We start from the raw sequence: 22,232 nt of genomic DNA on the forward strand, positions 1-22,232 counted from the left end.
ACCTATTATGAATAATTTGAGTGTTTAGTTGTTAATGTTGGTGTAATTTTACCTATTTCTATTATGCATGTCAGATTATATAATACGAATGACTTGGATCACATTTGTTAATAAAAAAATGAAGCAGTAACCATTACTTTTATAATTATTGTACTCTTTTAATGGAACTGTTAGCCTAGTGTAAAGTTAGTTTATTTTGTAACTGGAAAGTTTTTCCACAAACATTTAAATCAATGATGGGTTTTTCATTAAGTATAAAAACCAAATTTTGTGTATTTTTACCCATTATTATGTTCTGTGTTAATCATGATAATCATATTCTGTTTCCTATTTCCTTGTATGAGAGAAAAGAAGTTAGACTTCTAAAACTACTTTGATTTTGTAACACCACTTAACAAACAATGTTGTAACTTTAAAATGGAATAAGCTACAAAATGTGGTAAATAAATAAATCGCCCTTTTAAAGATGCTATCTAGCTAAAAAAATTGTTGAAATATTAGTTTGGATGAATGACTTTTTTTAAATTAAAGCAACAAGCAAATGAACAGAACAGCTACACATTGTATGTAATCCATTAGGTCAAACCTCTGTATTTCTTTATCGTTTCTGGAGTGTTTTATTGCTGAAATACTCATAATGCACCTACATATCAATGGAACTTTTGTAACTTACTTTTGAATTGGCAAGAACTGTAGGCAATGACATAAAACAGATGGCATGAGATCAGTACTTGTGAAAAGAGACAGCTAAAGCAAAGTGAGTAGTAATAGAACAATTACTGGAAATTAATCAAACTGTTAAAATAAAATTTATGCCATAATTTAAATATTCAACAAATACTGAGAATTATTTATATTTCTATAAGAACACAATCAGCAAAATATTAAAAGTATTCCAAACCTAACAAGTGCTGAGTGAATGTAAAGGGCCAGAATAATGAGTATTTTGTGTTTAATAACAATGCTCCTAATTGCATATGATCTGTACAATAAAAAAACCAATTCTGAATTAGTTGACGATTTGGTTTAGTTTGTTTGCTGCATTAAATTGTTTCTTTAACTGAATATCTTCATGTTAGCAATGCTGTAGACCACTTCTGTTTTATTTTGCATTATTTATGAATACAGTGACACAGGCTGTCACCCCAATAACAGTTACTAATAATGAATTATATTATAATAATGAATTTGGTGGGGTGTGAAAAATTCCATCCCTGACCACAATTGAACCCAGAACCTCCAGATCGATGGATGAGATACTCTATAAACTATTTTTATAGTTTTAAAAGTTTTTTCTTATATTTAAATTTATAAAGAAGAATCCTTCTTTGAGATTAAAAATCAGGCTTCTACTATCATTTTATTTTACACTAACACACTTTACCTTTTAAATTATTTAAATTTGTTGCATTCCTGTAAAAAAAGAAATTATAATAATCTTAAAACAAAATCTTTATTAAAAAAAAATAAATAATTTTTTGTTTATCCAATAAAATCAGGATAGAAAGCAATGGAATTTCCTTATGAATTCCTATATTAATAAAAAGGTTAACAATGTTAATAACTGGTTTTTTATTAGTACATTTGAAGTAATGGAGATTTCTCTTTCCAAGAATGCTGGAAAATATTAAAGGTGGCATCAGAAGTTCCATTGTGAGACTTTTTGGCTGTAACTAATAAAATGAGGTTCTTACTTAAGCACCCCCATCAATTTTTTTTTATTGTCTTAATTATATTATATTTTTGTATTTACCATACATGTTGGAGAAAAGAATGGAAAAGTAGAGAGGGAAAGAAATACAGGGATGAAAAATGTATAGGAGAGTAGATGATGAGGGAAGAGAAGAAACTGATGCAATGTCTGCTAAAATAAAGTTTATTTTATATTTTTTAGGATATTATAAAATTCTCTTTAGTAAACATAAACCGAAAATTTTAAATACAAAAACCTTCAGGAAATACTATTTCTAATGTAATTAAAACAAAATGTAAAATTAAACAGATACTTGTCTGACACGTTCTTAAACATTTATAGTGTTTAAAACCACCCGATCTTTCAAAACATTCAAATTTACATGTAGTATTTACATAATTTAAAGAAAATCAATTTGCCTAACTATAAACACAGTACCTTAAATATACTAAACAAAATATCTATCTACTTTTGAAGTCCTTTTCCCTTTACAAAACAAAATTAAAAATTACCAACATCTTCCATTTATATATCTAGTATCACTAAATAGGGATAATATACATCTGATAATTTACAAAATAACAAATATTATTACAAAATGTAAAAAAACTAACAAAATATTTATTTTTAAAATGTTATCAATTAAAAAAAACAACAAAAAGTAAAAACCAATATATTTATTTATCATTATTTCGTAGTAGCAGTACATTTAATGTAAGTCATGCAATAATCTACAAAAAAAAAAAAAAAATTACAACACTTCTGCAAAATAATCAGTGAAATTTTTTATTTACTTATTAAAATAATAAAAATTACCTTTTTCTTTTATTTTATATCTTTTTTAATTTAATCTGTATCACTTACTGCTATAATTGTTGTGCACTGTCATTTAAACTTATATATGTAACAGAATGTATTAACATAAAACGAACCAAATCTATATACCGAATACAAACGGGAACTAAAATTTTCATGTAACCTTTTAGAAATTTATCTAATATCACTCTCAGATTTATATCAGTCATAGACGAAAATTAAAAAATAAAATATATTCACCATTAAAAACTTAGGTTGTTTATGAAGAATTCAAGATACATATATATATAAATCTGGAATACAAAATCCTGATTGACCTTTGACAATGAAATAATTAATTTTTTATTTTACAAATTATTTGAAAATGGTTTTAAACTGAACGAAAGCCATAAACAGGAGGGATAACAAAAATTAAGAAGTGATAGATTAGTGGATAGGAAAATCAATGCTATAGAGTTCATGGATGAACTCACCAAACTAACTGAAATTATTTTATTTTATTTCTTGCAACAGATTTAAATGCAATGCGCATATTAAAGTTAGCGTATTTAGATATACAGACACAGTTTTTGACCCTACCTCAAAACGTTTAGCGTTTAACGTGATTAATGGATGCCTGAAGACGGAGCATGGACACTGTTACCTTCCGAAATTCGTAGCAGAAAAGAAATATAAAGATTGAAATATAAAAATATAATTTTTATTAAAATAATATAACATTTAATAATCCAGTGATTTTACCCTGCTATTTTTTACAATTGATTTCGTTAAAAATGTTAAATCTTATTAGGAAAGTAGCAACACAAGAAATAAATAATAATAATTATTAGTAGTAGCATAAGGTGTTTTTTCAGATCAAATTCAAAAAATAAAAATAAAATTAGGGGGATTCAATTTTTAATCTAAAACGAATTATATATATAAAAAAAGAAAAATCGATATTTTTTAATTACTAAGAAAGGAGAGAGTATTAAGAATATTACTCGTATTCATGAAGAAGAGAAAAATTTACGACTGAATGGTTTTCAAAGAGATTATCTTTTTCCTTCTTGGAGGGAGATAAGAAGGTGATCTCTGTGTGAGCCCCTTCAACTTATCGTAGATTTATGAGGCGCTTCTTGTCAAGCGACGATCGAAAACATTTATAAATACGGAAGAAATAGTAAATTACTTTCATAACGTAGAAAATCGAATTACTCTAATTCTTCTTTAAAAAAAAAAAAAAAAAAATGAATAAAAGTAAAATATTTTTCTAGCACACGTATTTGTAAATTTGCGCTGCAAAAATATTAATAACGTATATAAATTAACCATTAAACAAATCTTATAATATTTTATAACGTGATTTAACCTAAGTAATTTTAAAATATGCCTTTTTGCGAGGGGGGCGAAGACGTGAGTCTATTCCCATAAATAATAAGTTTTTCTGTAGAACGGTGAGTAAATCAAATAATTATGTTAAAAGTTTTAATGTTCAAAACTTACACTCGAAACATTTATCTGAGATAAACATAGGTATGCTTTAGTAAGTTAAAACAAATTCGATTTAAAATTATAATCTTAAAAAAAGTTAAGCCCTAAATAAGTTCCTAATTTAAAAGATCACGATTCGTAATAAAAATACGGTACTTGAATCTTCTGCTTATTTACTATTTAATAACGACTTTAAAAAAAAAAAATTGGGGAAATGTACAAGAGTTTATCCAAAAAATAATCGAATAAAAACATTAATTAAAATAGCCATTATAATTTTCTCCTCATTTTTATCGTAACAAAATAAGGGAAAATCTTTTAGTAGGTTACAAAATTTCATAAACTTTTTCATTAAAACTCTACCTACAGTTTGCTACGTCTTAAATAAAAATGAATATCAAAATTTAATTTAGCAATAAATAACTGTATGAAACTGAAAAAAAAATTGTAAAACTTACAATATTACAAATTTTATTTAAAGAGATATGGAGGTTCTCGAAAAAAAATTAAGTCAGGGTATTAAAAACACAGGGGAAAATGACAATACAGAAATGGATAGATATTAAGTTTGATTCAATCTTTTTTTTTGTGTCAAATACAACTTATAGACAAGTCTTTATAATTAACGCACATACACACACAATATAAAATTCTAATTAATGCACATCAGTAGTTTGCGCATGCCAACGCTTGCTTTCCCTTCTTTGAAAAAAATAAATAAAGAATTTTTTATCTATTATCTTAATAAAAAATACGAACACACTTCGATGTGGAAAATCTTGTTTTTCGTTATTATTGTAATCGGATACTATAAGAGGAATCTTCATATTTATTTATTGCGGCTAGCAGAGTGAATGTCGGAGTGCACAACTCAGTTTTGCCTTTTTTAAAGCATTATATCTTACGAACAGCTGCATAGAAAAAAAACAACAATTTTATACCATATTAAATTTTGTTCTCTCTTGAGAATTTTAATCCACTTGAAGATAAACTAAGAATTACAACAAATTAGGCGTAAAAATTATCCCATTTTTGCCTACTTTCTTAGTAATGCAATTTTAAAATTCCATAACTTCGTTGACAATGTAGTGTATAAAACAATTACTTTTTACATGTTTGTAAAATAAGGAAATTTTATTTTTATTTTTTTAAATTTTGATTTTAATATAGGAACTATTTAAAAAAAGCTCCTTCGGCTCTTAAATTGGAATCTTTTTTCGCAATATGTAATTAAAAAAAGACAAAATTTCGGTACTACGTGGTTTCATAATTTTAATTAACAGCAGAAGATAAAAAGGTTACGTAAGTTAGAAAAATTTCCAATAAACGGCTGCTAAATTTGATAATAGGTTAGAAAATAATAAAATTGTTTCACTGTGGCCCACTGTGAAACAACTATGTAGAAAAATACAAAATCTGTACTGTAATCAAAATTCTGTGAAACTCCTGGACTCTTAATAACAGAGAATTTATGAAAAAAGGTATTTTCGTTTGCTTTAATAGAAATTTTTTGTTTCAACCACGTAATCGAAACAAAGCGGCCGATACAAAATCTCGGCCGCTCTGACGGAGGAGGAGTACAACCTACGTAATATAGCGATTGTTACAGAGTAAAAATTAAAGATAACACTGTAATATTAGAAGTATTATTATGTGCATATAATGTGTGCCCGTTACTTTAATAATAAAATATTTGAAATTTATTATGTAAAGATAAATAACACTGGTCAACATGATTTTTGTCTCAGTACCAATAGGTGTACTTATGCAGTTTTTTATCCTGTTTTCAAATATGTATTCGAAATTTCTCCACCACCCAGTTTTTTGTTATTCTAATTTTTTTAAGTAGTTTAAAACGTTTGTTTCATCTATTTACCCATTGTCAGGTAAAAGCTCCTAAAGCATTGTAAATATGATGGAATAAAATGCGCTAACTCAAAGGGTAGAGTTGCTACTGTTGAGCAGTTTCAGACGTGTATAGACATGTACTAACGTGATGTAAGGTAGCACACATTCATCAGGACGATGCCAGTTGTGAGGTAGCAGTGAACCAGTAAACACGTCATTGTAAGTGCTTTGCGTTTCTGAATTATTCTGTATTATATATTTACATCTTTATTTCTTTTAATTAGTCGTTGGTTACAAAATTCCTAGAGTTTTTTAAAATCATCCTAACAATTTTTTTTATGTATATGGTTAAGTGACGCTCACATCCCAAAGGCGAAACCTTACTCCATTAGTAAAAAAGTGTTATGAACTTTATTTTGGGTGTAAAGTCGGGAAGCAAATAAGGGCCTGGGCCACAGATATCTGTTATTTATCGTGTTCTAGGCTTCTCACTGCATGGAAAAGTGACACACGCCACATATTATTTGCTACCCTTATGATTTGGAGGGAACCTAAAGATCACTCTTCTGACTGTTATTTCTGCTTAGCAAACATTAAAGGGATAACGTCAAAATCAAAACATACAGTGGTGTACCCTAACTTGCGATCTGCAATGAGACCAGTTCCATACTGCGAAGAATTGCCCATATAAAGTCTCCAGAACATATGATATTAGATGAAGAGAGCTTAGAGTCTGATGGAAGTAAGGAAGAAAAAGAAACAGATTCTGGTGATACAACTTTTGAACAAAGCAGTTCATCTGAGCTTCATTTACTAACTCAAGAAAATCTTAACGATCTCATACGAGATTTAAAGTTATCCAAAAAACAGTCTGAAATGCTTTGCTTCCCAGCTAAAGGATGAAATCTTCTTCAAAAGAATACAAAGATATGTACTTATCTTAATCGTCATTCCGAATTTAAATACTATTTTTTTTAAGAAAATGGCTTAGTGGTTTGTAATGAAATTTCTTCTCTTATGAAGACACTTTGTACTGAACATAACCCAACAGAATGGCTCTTATTCATTGATTCCTCTAAAGTTAGTTAAAAAGCTGTCCTTCTGTATAATGGCAATAAATTCCCATCAGTACCTGTGGCTCATTCTGCTAGTATGAAAGAAACATATGAAACTTTAAATTTATATTATAAAAGCTTAAATATGCAGTGTATGGATGGAATATTTGTAGTGATTTGAAGGTAATAGCACTTATTATTAGTCTCAGCTTAGTTACACAAAGCACTGTTGTTTTTTGTGTGAATGGGATAGTAGGGACAGAAAAAACGATTTCATTAGAAAAGAATGGCCTAAACGCGAATCACTCATCCTTGAACAGAAAAATGTGAAACATGAACCATTGTGTAATGCTAAAAATGTGTATCTACCTCCATTACATATCAAACTAGGATTAATGAAGAATTTCTTCAAGGTTTCAAGGTTTCAAGGTTTCATGTACTTAAAACAGAAGTTTCCTAAAATTAGTGATGCAAAAATTAAAGAAGGAATATTTGTGGGTCCACAAATACGATCACTAAAGCATGATGAAAAGTTTGAGGAACTATTGAATCCACTGGAAAAAGCAGCTTGGCAAGCATTCAAAAATGTTACTCAAAGTTTTTTTGGGAAATCGAAAGGCGGAAAATTACCGTGATATTGTTAACGATCTTATAAAAATTTGGGTTGTAATATGTCTTTAAAATTACACTTCCTGCACTCGCACCTAGATTTCTTCCCGGGAAATCTTGGCGCAGTGAGCGATGAACACGGGAAACATTTTCATCAGGAGATTTCAGCTATGGAAAAGAGGTATCAAGGCAAATGGAATCCTAATATGCTGACCGATAATTGTTGGATCATCAAGAGGGATGCCCCACAAGCGAAATATAGCAGAAAATTGTTATTTCTTACTTTCTAGGTGAGTCAAATGTTTTAATATTGTGTAGTTAAGAATGCAGAAAGTTTTAAAATGTTTGAAATTATAATTGCCTGCCTCTTGGAAACCTTGCGTGATGGGGAAAAACCGATTTCATATTTGAATTCAGGAGAAGCAATACTATCAGAATCACATATTTTTCTTCTTGAGAAAAAAAAAATTCTTATTTGTTTCCCAGTGTAATCAAACAAATAGACTAATAATAATAAAACTAGTATTTAAGTGAAAAGTGGCTAATAACGAAGTAAAACATAATTAAAAATAAATGTGTTGTTTTTCAGTTCAAGACATTAGTAGAAAGAAACGTAAGTACAACTAATATATTATTAAATAAACGGTGTTGTAAATCAACACAGAATACAACGTTTACACCTTTATCATCATGATATATATGTACAAAGACAACATCAGAAGAGGTTCATAAATAAACATGTAGTTTTGTTTGAAAGTTACATAATTCCAAATTTTTAAAATTGATGAATAAAGAACAATATGTTTAAATTATGCTCCAACAGTAATAATAAGAATAACTTAAAAGAAATTTTTACTTATAATTAGTAATTGATTAAATCAGAATAAGCGTAGGCGGTATGCCGTTGCATACCGCAAGCGACTTGGTGCCCCCCCTTAAAATCAGACATTAATAAATATGCGCTTTACACGATGTTTTGAATGAACCCATTTAAATTTAATAATACTTTTTTTTACAATAACAGTATAGTTTATGTATAAACGTACATTTAAATTGCATAAACAAATTAATAAATTGCATTAAATAAATTAATAAATTGCATTAAATAAATAAACAAATTAATTAAATAAATTGCATAAACGCTCGGTCAGGCCAAGCCAAGCGAGCTCTTCCCGTCTAGCCAGGGGGCACCGCCCTCTGGACCCCTGCTGTGTTTGTTATCTTCATGGTTGTAGGAGTAATACTGATAAATAACAATTAAAGTATTCACACTTTTTAGAAACCAAAAAAGAAACTAAATTACAAAAACAGAATAGTATTAACTATATTAACTAAAGTACAGAGCATTTTGACAAGGAAACTTTCACAACTTCATCCCCCTCCCAAGAGGGCTAGGGATCACTCTATGACTTAAAATTTTCCCGGAAATAAATATGATTTTTTTCTGAAAATATTTGAGAGGAATCAGTCGGTTGGTTCTCGCGTGACTGCAAACGGATAGAACAGAACCTGTCACAAACTTTTCGCATTTATACTATATTACTCGTAGATATACAATTTAAATTGTATATTTAAGTAAAAGATTTAACATTTTTACTGATATTAGTTTCATAAATTGAAACTAATAGAATCAGAATGGAAAATAATAATAGAAGAGTTTGTCAGGAGTACTGGTTGAATTATTTAATGAATCAATTTTTTTTTGTCTTCAGTCATTTGACTGGTTTGATGCAGCTCTCCAAGATTCCCTATCTAGTTCCACTAGTGCCAGTCCTTTCATTTTGGATAAATATAGGATAAGTATATACATATACTTTATTTAACCTCATTAAACAAAAAATATATTTTAAAATACAGCAAATGTCTATAAAAACTTATTCGAAAAGATCGTTATAAAAACTGCGCCACGCTTTTATTTAGCTAAATATTTTCATTACTTTTAATTTTAAAATTTAATAATTATTACATTTATTTATTGGTTATTTATTAGATATTTATATAATGTATTTTTTTGCTTTTCAGTGCATTTTCATATTTAATATATTATATTTTTTTGTTTAAAATTTTCAATTTGATTTAATTCTTATTTTTTACTTTTTAGAGGGTTTTTATAATTTGTTTCCGTTTTTTAATTAATCTTAATATAATATTAGTTAAATAAAAGCTTTTTTTAAAATTTTTTATATGTAATCAAATATATTTTTGTATTTTTTTATTTCTTTATTTTTTATTATTAAACGATTAAAACATTGCAATTGTAACAAATAAAATCAGGATATTCTGATTTTTATATTCATAAGATTATGGGATCATAAAACAATAATACAATATCCGTAATATCTTTGAAATACAAATATACAGTTAAATAATGTATCATTATCGAAATGCCTTAATTTATTTATATTGTTTTTGTTTTCTGAATTTTATTTAAAATATAAAATACAGATATTTCATATATTTTCAATTTATGTAATTTAATAATTTCATGGAATTTTCATTTTTGAAATAAGTGTTTTTTATTGTCAATTATATTATTAGCTATCTAAAATTTAGTTTTCCAAACCGCTATAATTATTCGTATCTTTATATCATAACCGCTGTCAATATCTTTGTATAAAATAACATTTTTCTTATATTCTATAAATAACCACAAATATTCCCGAATTATTGAACAGTTAGATATTTTTTCAAATGAATAATAAATTGACTGTGCGTATATATAGGTTAACCTAAAATGTGGGGGAAAACGGAAATGGCGACTTTGTTGAGTAAGGTTTCGGAATTAATAAATTCACTCAAAGCTATGAAAAATTACTTTAAAATTCGACGTTTTAGATTAAAACCAGAAATAGTATTTAATTTAAATCATTTTTACTAAGTATAATAGTTTTTAAACATTCAGAAACTTTTTTAATGTTTTTCAACAAATTAGAGGTCTAAAATTATAGTACTAACTTCATCATTACGGTTATACACTGGTGAAACACCTCATACTGACGATTTGCTACCCTTGACCTTCTGATGGGGCTGCGCAATTTTAGAAATAAAACCTCTAAAATATATAATTATATCCAATGATACTTTTGGGTAAAAGAAAATGAAACATCCGTATCTGGTACTATTTGTATTGATTGTGTTACCCACATTACTGTCAAGAAGATGTAAAAAAATAAATATTTAGCAATATTTATTTTTTTTTCTTCAAGAAAGTATAAAAGATAGCCGTTAAAGCTATCTAAAGTTATATATAGGTTAACCTAAAATGTGGGGGAAAACGGAAATGGCGACTTTGTTGAGTAAGGTTTCGGAATTAATAAATTCACTCAAAGCTATGAAAAATTACTTTAAAATTCGACGTTTTAGATTAAAACCAGAAATAGTATTTAATTTAAATCATTTTTACTAAGTATAATAGTTTTTAAACATTCAGAAACTTTTTTAATGTTTTTCAACAAATTAGAGGTCTAAAATTATAGTACTAACTTCATCATTACGGTTATACACTGGTGAAACACCTCATACTGACGATTTGCTACCCTTGACCTTCTGATGGGGCTGCGCAATTTTAGAAATAAAACCTCTAAAATATATAATTATATCCAATGATACTTTTGGGTAAAAGAAAATGAAACATCCGTATCTGGTACTATTTGTATTGATTGTGTTACCCACATTACTGTCAAGAAGATGTAAAAAAATAAATATTTAGCAATATTTATTTTTTTTTCTTCAAGAAAGTATAAAAGATAGCCGTTAAATTATGTATAAAAATATTTAATTACTAAAATATTAAGTATAGACTAATGCTTAAAACTTCTGAAAACGGATTTTTCTGAGCAGATTTTTCTAAATTTATTCTTGATCAGATCCGAAGTTTTAAGTATTATTCTGCACTTTGATATGGCAACGCAATGTAAACTATATGGAGTCAAACACACATAGTTTATATGTGTTTGTGTATGTGCGTCCGTGTTTGAATTCATACATTTTACACACCATTAATATATCAAACAAAAGAACAAATGAAAATGGCAACCACAGATAGTCTTACATAGTAAAATAAAATAAAAAATTTTTTATTTAACAATTCGTCAAAATATGTGTTTTTTAACTGATTACATATATGAATAAGTGCTGTCAGTGGTAAAAATGGTTAAGAAACAGTGTATCTAGATTCGTCAAAATCATTTACTATTGCGATTCGTCAGAATAATTCGATATTACTTTCCTTTACTAGCTAGAAAGACAGTAGAACTATGATATATGAATTTTGGATCAACTGAGTACGAGTTATCATATTCACATCACATCTCTATGAGTTATATTTTTATTTTATAGTCGATAATGTTTATTCAAATTAATTTTCTAGAATGAATAAAATTTCAATAATTTCAAAACTTCTTAATAATTTTTTAAGTAGTCACGGATGATATCGTAATTTATGCATTCGTTTTCAACAAATACTCATAGGTATTTGTTAAAAACGGCCAGAAAGGAAAAATATTTCCGACGTATTTTGAGTACAGTATCAAATTTATTCATTATTTTTAAACAAAAGATTCCATCATATTTGTACATCTTTTCACGCTTCATTTTCTTCAAATCGATTTTATGCCTTCAAGTATGAGCAAAAATTCTTTGAGTATACTAAGAAATCAGTGTATACGTATTACGTTAAAATTATCCGCTAAAAATTAGCGATAATAAGAACAAATAAATCAAAAATATCGTACAATCAGTCTTGTTTTTAAATAATTCAGTGTTTCTACAAAAATAATTTTAGATTTATAGTTTATCTGACAACCAAAGTAATTTTCTCTACATACTCTTAAAGCGACTTTCTCATTTTTTCAAGTCAATTTAAACGAAATATTAAAGAGTCTAATGAAAATAATAAAAAGAAAAATCATTAGATATTTAATAATTGAAATAATTGCAAAAAGAATTCCAGCTGTTTTAGATAGTAATGCGGTCACTACTACCGTAATTTCATAACTGTTTTCAAATTGTTCGGTCGGTTGTTAAACCGTATTAAAATATCTACCTGCAATAAATCATAATACCCGTAATAATCACAAAAGGAGACGCAAATGAAAATATTCAAGAGGATTGGGCTTTAATTGATTAATATAATAAATCACGCTTCAGTATTTAAAAGGGAAAAGAAACTGATTAATGACTCTTTTAAGAAATAAAGCCGGTAAAGTTAATTAAACTAATGTTAAATTAATAAAATATAGATTGTTAGAAGATAAATGAATAATTTTAACATTAAGTAACAGAAGAAATAAAGATCGCGACATATAAAAGTCATATTTAGATACATTGAGGCTTTTTTTAAATTAATTTCATATTACCTTAATAAAAAACAATAGCTGTCATGAATAAAATAACTGGTGAAAACAATCAGAAAAAGATCAACTTTTTACAGAATAGGATTCCGAAGTGTCAAGCTGTACGACAGTAGCCAACTCTTTATCTGACACAGAGTAAATTAAAATAATTTTATTTAAGACAAAGAAAAATAAATATGAAAATAAAAAAAAATAATTTTTATCAGTTTATTTAATTAAATATTTACATCAAAAAAATAAATAAGGGGTGCAAGTCATAAAATGTTAAGAGTAGTTAAATAAAATGGTAAACGGCTTAAGAAAGATTGTTTTGTCCGTAGTTGAGACAACTTATCAGAATAAAAACTATATATAACAGTTGTTTTTTACACTGCTTTTCAGTCCCACAGAGAGTCCAAAAATCCAAGCAGGAGATCTACTCATTTCAGAAACCTTTTAATAAGATTGTTATATACAAAGATGGCAGATGTATTTTATTTAAAAAGTGATCATTAAATCATCCCTTGATCCTTATTCAGCTTCCCTTCAACAAATTATATATATATATATATATATATATATATATATATAAATATATAAAAATAACTTTAGTGTAGCATATTCGATTTCTTCCTCCCTATGAATACGGACTACAAATTGCAACATAATAGATGAATCGACTAACAAAAAAAAAGAGTATTTAATTTTCTGGCATCATACTATCTATCCTAGTCTTAGAACAGTGGAACATGTGAAGTCCCTGAGGCGTAAAAAGTGCCGAATAGATAAGTTAAATTGGTGAGAAACTAAGTCTAGTATAAACAATCAGTTTCTAAAAAGTTGTAAACAGAACTGAATGTAAACACAAATTCGGTATTTTGTGACGCTGTAGTTTAAGGCTTGTTTAATATAATTTAACCTAGGGTTTGATTACAAAGAATGGGGTTTTAACATCATTTTATCTTATCATTTAATTCATCTTTTTTTTTTGTTAAAATATGTGCTGAAGTGCGGGTGAGGTTACGTAACAAAGGTATAAAAAAAATAAGCGAAAACATATTTTAGATACAAATAAACATATTAAAATTCTATAAAAGCCGTTTTTTTTTCAGTACAATTTTATTTTAGCTCACTGGGCTAGTTTAGTGTTATACTTGTCGTAATAAATCAGGTGTTTAACAGCTAATTATTGAAGTCGAAGATTCTGAGGTACAAATTTTAGTAAAAGTTAGTTTCTTTTACACAGATTTGAATTCTAGCAGTGGATTCCGGTGAAATTTAGTCGTTGGGGTCCAAAACCTGTACGTCTCAAGAATGGTCGGCCTCTCCCTCTTTTTTTCTGTTTTGCCTCCAGAACCACAGTAAGGATTATTTCAGAGGATGATGTATGAATGTAAATGAAATATAGTCTTGTACAGTCTCAGGTCGACCATTCCTAAGATGTGGTTAACTGAAACCCAACCACCAAAGAACACTGGTATCCACGACCTTGCATTCAAATCCGTATAAAAGTAACTGCACAAAGAATGGTCAGTCTGAGTCTGTACCAGATTTATATGTCACACATATCATCATCATCTCATTGGGCCGTAGGGGAGTTGCTTATTGTTCACTATTTGAACAGATTGTAACGTACACATTAGGAATAAAAAAAAATCCCTTTCAGCACGCCGGAAGGCGGAGGTAGATTTTACCGGTGCTAAATCGGGGATAAAAAAAGTCCACCTTAATGTTAAGAAAAACTTCAAATTTAGTCAATACGACAATGGTTGCAAGTAAAAAAAAGTTTCACATGTTTAGCATACGACAAGCCCCATCTTACAATTCCAGCAACATTTTGGTCATCCTTTACCGTAAGGGTTGGTCATATCAAAAACTATTTCAGACAAAAGTTTTAGCTAATGCTTAGAGGACTAACGACCACTTTAAACCGATTCGATACTGTGCCTATTAAGGAAGGTATGATTTTTTTTGTCTTCGAAACCATATTTTTTTCACCCCCTGGGCCAATGGCCGGTGATATCAAAAAACTTCACTTAAATAAGTTTTAGGCTCTTATTCAAAGAATAGTAGTAACTTTAAACGAATTCTATATTTTACTTAATAAGAAAGTTATGGCGATATTTTGTTTTTTTTCGAAAAAGCCTATTCCACCCCCATGGTCCGATTTTGCTCATTAACGAACTCGACCAAGATTCTGGATCGTTATATTTTATGTATCAATTTGAAAGTGATTGGCGAAAAATTATGGCAGTTATGGCAATAATGGCAGTTATCGTGTCGACAAGAAAGTGAAATTTATATACTTATCTTTATATATATATTTCTTCTGTCCGTGTGTATGTGACTGAACGCCTCCTAAACGGCTGGAATGATTTTGATTAAATTTTGTGTGATTAAGTTGATTCGAGAATGGTTTAGATTCACAATTTGATCCGATAGAAAATGTTTTTTTAATTAATTTATTTATTTATGTGTTGTTGATCGTTGGATAATTGGATCCGGTAGGCAGCGCTGCGATCGTGTTTTCGAAATTTTTTTTAATTTTTGACATATCAGTCAGGCCCGGTAGTTGGTGCTACGATCGGATTCTAGGAAATTTTTTTTATTTTATTTTTTTTTTTCGCATATCAGTTACTTGCGTCTTTAAAAAACGTTTTAAAGTGTAATTAAAAAATATACATTGTGCAAATTTGTAAGGTGCAGTATTGAAGTGAGTATTTTACATAATTTTTCATGACTTTTAATGATGTATACACGTCCATTCAATAACAATCAACCTACAAATTTAAATTGCCAGTTCTCATTTGATTCTATGCAGCTTATGAAGTATTGAACGGTTCTTTGAAAATAAAAATGTAAGTTTGTAAAATAAATAATAACATTTATAAAATTAAAATGTAAGTTAATTATAGCTTAAATTATATTTAAAAAATTGAAGTTATAATTTTTGTAGCTGATTGATTTTATAAAAAAATTTCTAAAATTGTTTTTAATTTACAATTATCTAACATTTGGTAAAATAGATGTTAAAATAAAGAATGATAAAAATTTCTACTAAAATTTTAACTACGTTGCTTTTTTTTTACAGTGCTTTAATTTTTTTTATTAATTGATTAATTAAGCTATCTCATGGTTATGAAACTTCAAAATTATTAAATAAAAAAAAAATGTAGTAGGTACTTTTTTAGAATGATCGTAAGTGAAAATTAGCAGTAATGTGGATGAAAATTTAATAATTACATTAATTATTAATTTTACGACGTTTCGATTTTTTAATTCAATTTTCATCAGACATCTCAATATTTATTGAAAATAAATATTAACCATACTACACATAATTAATCAATAAACCCATTACAATAATACAACAATCACAAACCGAAAAGAAATTAATGAAATTTCGTCCACATTCCTGCTAATTTTAACTTAAATAGGTTACTTAAATTTATGTGTTGTGTATTTATTACAGAAGAATGCCACGTCAGGACAACGTCTGTCGGGTCCGCTAGTATGTATGCAGACCGCAAAAACACCGTCAGTTCAAAAGTATATATATATATATATATATATATATATATATATAAACACTTTTGAATTGAGGTGTTTTTGGGGTTTGGGGGATGTGAAACACGAAGATATGTCGAAATTTTCCGGAAGTCGAATCATTGTACCCGTTACAATACGTAGCTTTCTTATGAAATATACCTAAATAAATTAAACGATAGATTAAGGTTTGACATTTTTCTAAATTGTAATAGACCACTACCAACTATCATAGAAATGTATAGCGTTGTTTTTTTGAATGGCAAATTGTTGATGTAAACATTTTATAAATTCGTCATTAGACAAATCTTTCAAAGTGCAGCCTGAAACCGTTGCACGTTGGGCAACGCTTTCATTAACCTGTCCAAAATAAAAATGTGTAATATATCAATTATTGTTTGCTGTTTTTAAAATAATGGCGAAATTTTTTTTTTTTTGTCTTCAGTCATTTGACTGGTTTGATGCAGCTCTCCAAGATTCCCTATCTAGTGCTAGTCCATTCATTTCAGTATACCCTCAACATCCTACATCCCTAACAATTTGTTTTACATATTCCAAACGTGGCCTGCCTACACAATACCTCTTCATTTGTCACTTTATCCACCCATCTGATTTTTAACATTCTCCTATAGCACCACATTTCAAAAGCTTCTAATCTTTTCTTCTCAGATACTGCGATTGTCCAAGTTTCACTTCCATATAAAGCAACACTCCAAACATATACTTTCAAAAATCTTTTCCTGACATTTAAATTAATTTTTGATGTAAACAAATTATATTTCTTACTGAAGGCTCGTTTCGCTTGTGCTATTCGGCATTTTATATCGTTCCTGCTTCGTCCATCTTTAGTAATTCTACTTCCCAAATAACAAAATTCTTCTAAATATTTTCTCCTCCTATTTTCACATTCAGTGGTCCATCTTTGTTATTTCTACTACATTTCATTACTTTTGTTTTGTTCTTGTTTATTTTCATGAGATATAAAATAAAAAAATAAGGCGAAAATAAGTTTAATTTTAATTTCGAAGTTTACCAAAATAATTAGAACATACTTGGTATTGGAAATATTTTAATTCTTAACATTTTTGCGTGCTATTTATAAAATTAAACAATGTATCAGTCAATTTTTATTGATGCATTGCTATCAATAAAAACTTAGATATATTTTATGTAATTTAACCGAACCAATTATTTTTTAAATATGAAATGCTGGTAGAAAATACTAAAAGAAAAAGAAAGAAAGTGAAAAAAATAAATAAATCAATAAAAGATAACAGGAAAAATGAATATACAAACAAAAAAAAAAATAAAAAACACTAATGCGGTTTTGATACTCATTGCAATACTTTTTATATTAAAAATAAATCTTACTAATATGAAAAAAGTGCTAACAAATACTACACGTTAAAAAAGTAAACTCAAGAAGTCTTGTTTGTAATCGTATTCAAAAGAAAAGAACTATTTTATATTCTTTGCAGTCATGTATTTAAATCTTGAGTGGCATATTTCATGAAAGAGTTGAACTTGTTTTTCTATGATATAATAATTCTAAGTTCAAATTCTCATAAAGAGAAATGAAAGAAAATGCAGGATAAACCAACAGAGCTGTATTATATTCTGCAATTGGTTTAGTTTGGTAGCCTACGTAACTTTTAAAAGAATCTCTTTGGAGATATTTTATTGCAAACAAGAAATTCATATTTATAAACAGACTTAAAAATTGCTGTAGTTAAATAAATATAAACGAAAACTTCTTAAATAATTAAACTTCTGATTAAACTTCTTAAATAATAACGATTACTACATATGAGTAGGTAACAAACAGTAACTATCTTTACAAAAAAACAAACGAGGATTCTTATATTAAATTAATGTTTGTTTTTAATCCATTGTTAAATATCTACCAAATAAGTTATAATTTAAATATAAAAAAATGTAACAGATTATAATAATGCAAAGTTAGCGCATCTTAACGAACCACTGAATAGTCATTAGATTTGTAAAAAATAAATCTGAGAAAAAATATAAATACGCAAATACGCTGGTTGATATGTAGAACAAATATATCTGTACCTGTAAAGCAATTTGTCCTGAGTGATTGACTTGATTTATCAACGCCCAGCAAAAACTACTGAAGTAAAATTGATGAAAATTCGTTGTAGGTGTTCTTACGTTCTAAGTGCACACTAAGAAAGAATTTTTTGAAATTCAGAGTTTAAAAGGTTAAAACGGAGTAACAATGAAATTTACAATCTTTTCAATTTCTCGGTAACAAATGAAGATATCGTCTTTACTTTTTTTGTGTATAATCTTCATGTGGATATCTAAAAACCAATTAATAATTTTTTTTGAAATTCCGAGTTTAAAGGATTAAAATGGATTCTCAATTTCTTTTTAAAACCCGACTACTTTTTTTTTTAATTTCTCGGAAACAAATGAATATATCAAGCTGATTTTTTGTTGTGAAATTTTCATTTTACAAAACCAATTTCTAGATTTTTCGAAATTCGACCTTGAAATGGGTGAAGAAGAGTGAATTCTTTGAACAATGATCGCTCATTTTCCTCATTTCTGACTTTTGTAAACGAGATATTCTCTAGATTGGGCTTGCAAATACTCTTCAGATAAATATCTAAAAACTATTTACTGGTTCTTTTGGATTTTGATATTTAAGGGGTGCTACGGCATATGATGCGACAGCTCAACCAACACAGCCACTGTTAGTGTAAGTGCAACGCGACTGGCTGCACCTGCCTCCGGTTACTTAACTAAAAAAACATAAAATAAAAGTAATAAAAAAAAATGTAAAAATAAATTAGATACGAACTACGGTCACCTCCTCAGTGGTGTTTGTCGGGTAACACTAAGAACCACGTAAAATAAATTTTTACCCGTACCAAGTAACCAGTTTTATCTGTAACCAGTTTTAACTAAATCTTTAAAATGGAGGCTGACTGTTTTGAAATCTACAATCAGAACACTTAAAGTTAAGGCCTGTACTGACCAAACTGTCGTTATGAAGAAATTACAATATACTGATCATTTTCTATAAATTGAACAGGCTTTAATTTTTATTTATTATTATTATTATCCTCACAAGCATAATTTACTAACACAGCGGAATCAAGGGTGCAGAGACCCCGGGCTAGAAGGGAAGGGCGAATGATGCGAGCATCCCCTGACCACGACGAGAAACGCAAGTATAGAACCGGGCGAAGCCGCGATGAGTTTGCTAGTATGTATATATATATTTTTTACTAATTCAATTTATCAAACGTAAGTTGGATTATTTTAATAAAACCTGTGAATACCTTAGGAACGATATTTTATATCGTAAGAATATATACAAGTATTCAGATAATTGTATGTTATTTTTATTATAAAAATTGCCAGTCAAAATATATTATTCAACCAAGAAAAAGTGTGTCTGAAAAGTTACATCTTACGACTCATTTAACGTAAAACATTTTTCATTTCGTATTAAATTTTTTTTTAGTTTCCAAGTTATTTTTGCAATTTGCAATTTATCTGAAGAAAACCTCTAAGATGTAAGGAAAATTACGAATAAAAAATTGCCCCGTTTTCATCGTAATACAAATTTAAATAACAATTTATTTTTAAGAAAAAATTATATCGACTGTTTAAGTATTTAAAATATTTTTCCAACGCCGATTTCAATATGGCAGCCGTTTTAGGAAAAATTGCTACTTCAGCTCTTGCTAGAAGTAGCAGAAATGCTTTACGCTCAACTATGAATGATAAAAACACTATTACGGCACTAACATAATTTCAATTAATAATGGAATAATAAATGAGATTTTAAAGAAAAGAAAATACTTTTGTTTACATTGCTGCACAGGAGAGATATAGACAAATACAACGTTCATACTGTACTTTATTAATGAGAAGCGATTGTACTTTTTGCCAGCTCATTGGCTGGCAAAAAAATTTTAACTTACAACAACGTAAAATAAATGAAGTTTTAATAGGGTACAAACAAAATTTTTCTTCAAGTAATTCGTAATATATAACTATTGAAAGAACAGCTTTTATTATCGACGAATATTGTGCTTTAACACAGTCGTGTGTAGAATTTTTAAGTTAATGACAGTATTAGCTCTTTTTGAAATGTTTTTACTAAAAAGCAAGAGTTCCGTTTCTTTAAATACTTAATAAATTGGATTTATGTTCGTTCACAATTACGGGTAATTCAAGTATTACGTAAGAACCTTTTTTTAAACTGTTTTAGCCACCCTCAACTTTAAACGCAATCAAGCAAATAATATACTCCTCTCCTTTGTTTAAATTAGATTTTTACATAAATTATTTTTATTTCATTACAGATTAAAATTGTTTGATAAGACAGTGCGCTATTAATTTAGCGATCTCTTGATAGATCAATTAACGGAAAATCTAGATATATTGATGTTCCATTTCACGTCGAGCCGTCCGGTGCTGCGATCTAGTGGGTGCTAGCGCTAACCGGAAAGTTAAGCCGTACTAGCATTCTACGTTAGAATCCCGCAGAGTTCGGTCGCATTTTTCATTTCGTCCGGATGGACGATCAGTGTTACTCATAGTTACTAGCATTCGGTGCTCGAATCTGATCCAAGGAGGCCCAAGTTATACTCTTAGTCCGGATGGACTCCATTCTTTGTTCGGATGAACGTTAGCTTTAATGTTTTATTTAACTTATATTATTTATTTTTATATGTAAAGTTATACGTTATGTTACAATTTATTTCATTAAGTGTCAAGACGAAGTTCATTAAATCATTATTTAACAAGCAACAATGCGTTGTCTTTATTCTTCACCTATGAACACATACAGTCCAACCTCGCTCTAAAATCTACCAATTTATATACATTTACAAAATGTAATATAGTCCAGTGTTCTTTTAATTATGCAATATTTTTACAGTCAGGTGCTGAAATATAGATTAACCAAAGTACTCGTATGTATTACTCAGAAATTAATGTCTATCAAATACTTAAACCGTTAGATGCAGTTAATGTTGACGAATATGCGGATGAGCTATAAGTCTGATGTTACACTAATACAAAACTGCTACATTATTCTTAGAATGCTTTTAGAATTTTACTAGAATATAAGTATTTCACCTAAATGCTTAAAAAAATATCTAAGAGGTCTAGACATAATGAAGCAACTTATATTGTTATGTTGTATTAAATGTTTATTCACAATATATACTTTAATTTATTTTACTTTCTCTGTTTTCTAATTAAATAATTAAAACAATAATCAACCTCGTCCGAATATGCTTACGTAAAATTGAACTTTAACATTTATCTAATGCTATCAATTGATTAAAATTATCAATGAAGCATATTAAAATTCTTCTAAAATTTAAGAATAAGTATCGTATGTTTTTACGCATTCGTAAATAATACATCATATAAAGTCTAACTGCATAAAACAACCCTAGATGACCTATATTTTAATATTTTAAAGCAGATATGTATTTGTAAAATTCCTTTTGATGCCTCTTATTCTCTTTAAAGTAGTTTTTCCGACAGTAAATCTTTCCGATGACACAGCTGCCTGTCATTCGCGTGTTTCTATAAGGAGAAAAGGAGCTTAAGATGGCTAGGGAAGCTGTCTTATGTAGCTAGTTGGTTTGTAAGTTAATAGTTGTCCCGTATACACAAACCAGCTTAACTTTGTGTCCTACAATCACTTGACGGTATATTTTCGTCAATAAATCCTTTTTTTGTATTTTTTAAGATGTAAAAAAATATATTGTAAAACACATTCAAGTGGCGCATAAAATAGCAAATAAATAATTTCAATTTTAACTTTTGTTTTTTTAAATCTATCTCTGAACGGATTCATTCACG

General features: G+C 28.2%; 1 protein-coding gene across 8 annotated transcripts in view; it reads right to left on the reverse strand.

Annotated features, from left to right (window-relative positions):
* Positions 1-22,232, reverse strand: part of LOC142319586 (uncharacterized) — a 917,667-nt gene that overhangs the window by 312,751 nt on the left and 582,684 nt on the right. The window lies entirely within an intron of this gene.

The sequence above is a fragment of the Lycorma delicatula genome, chromosome 2 (assembly GCF_047948215.1).
Source record: "Lycorma delicatula isolate Av1 chromosome 2, ASM4794821v1, whole genome shotgun sequence".
NCBI lineage: Eukaryota > Metazoa > Arthropoda > Insecta > Hemiptera > Fulgoridae > Lycorma > Lycorma delicatula.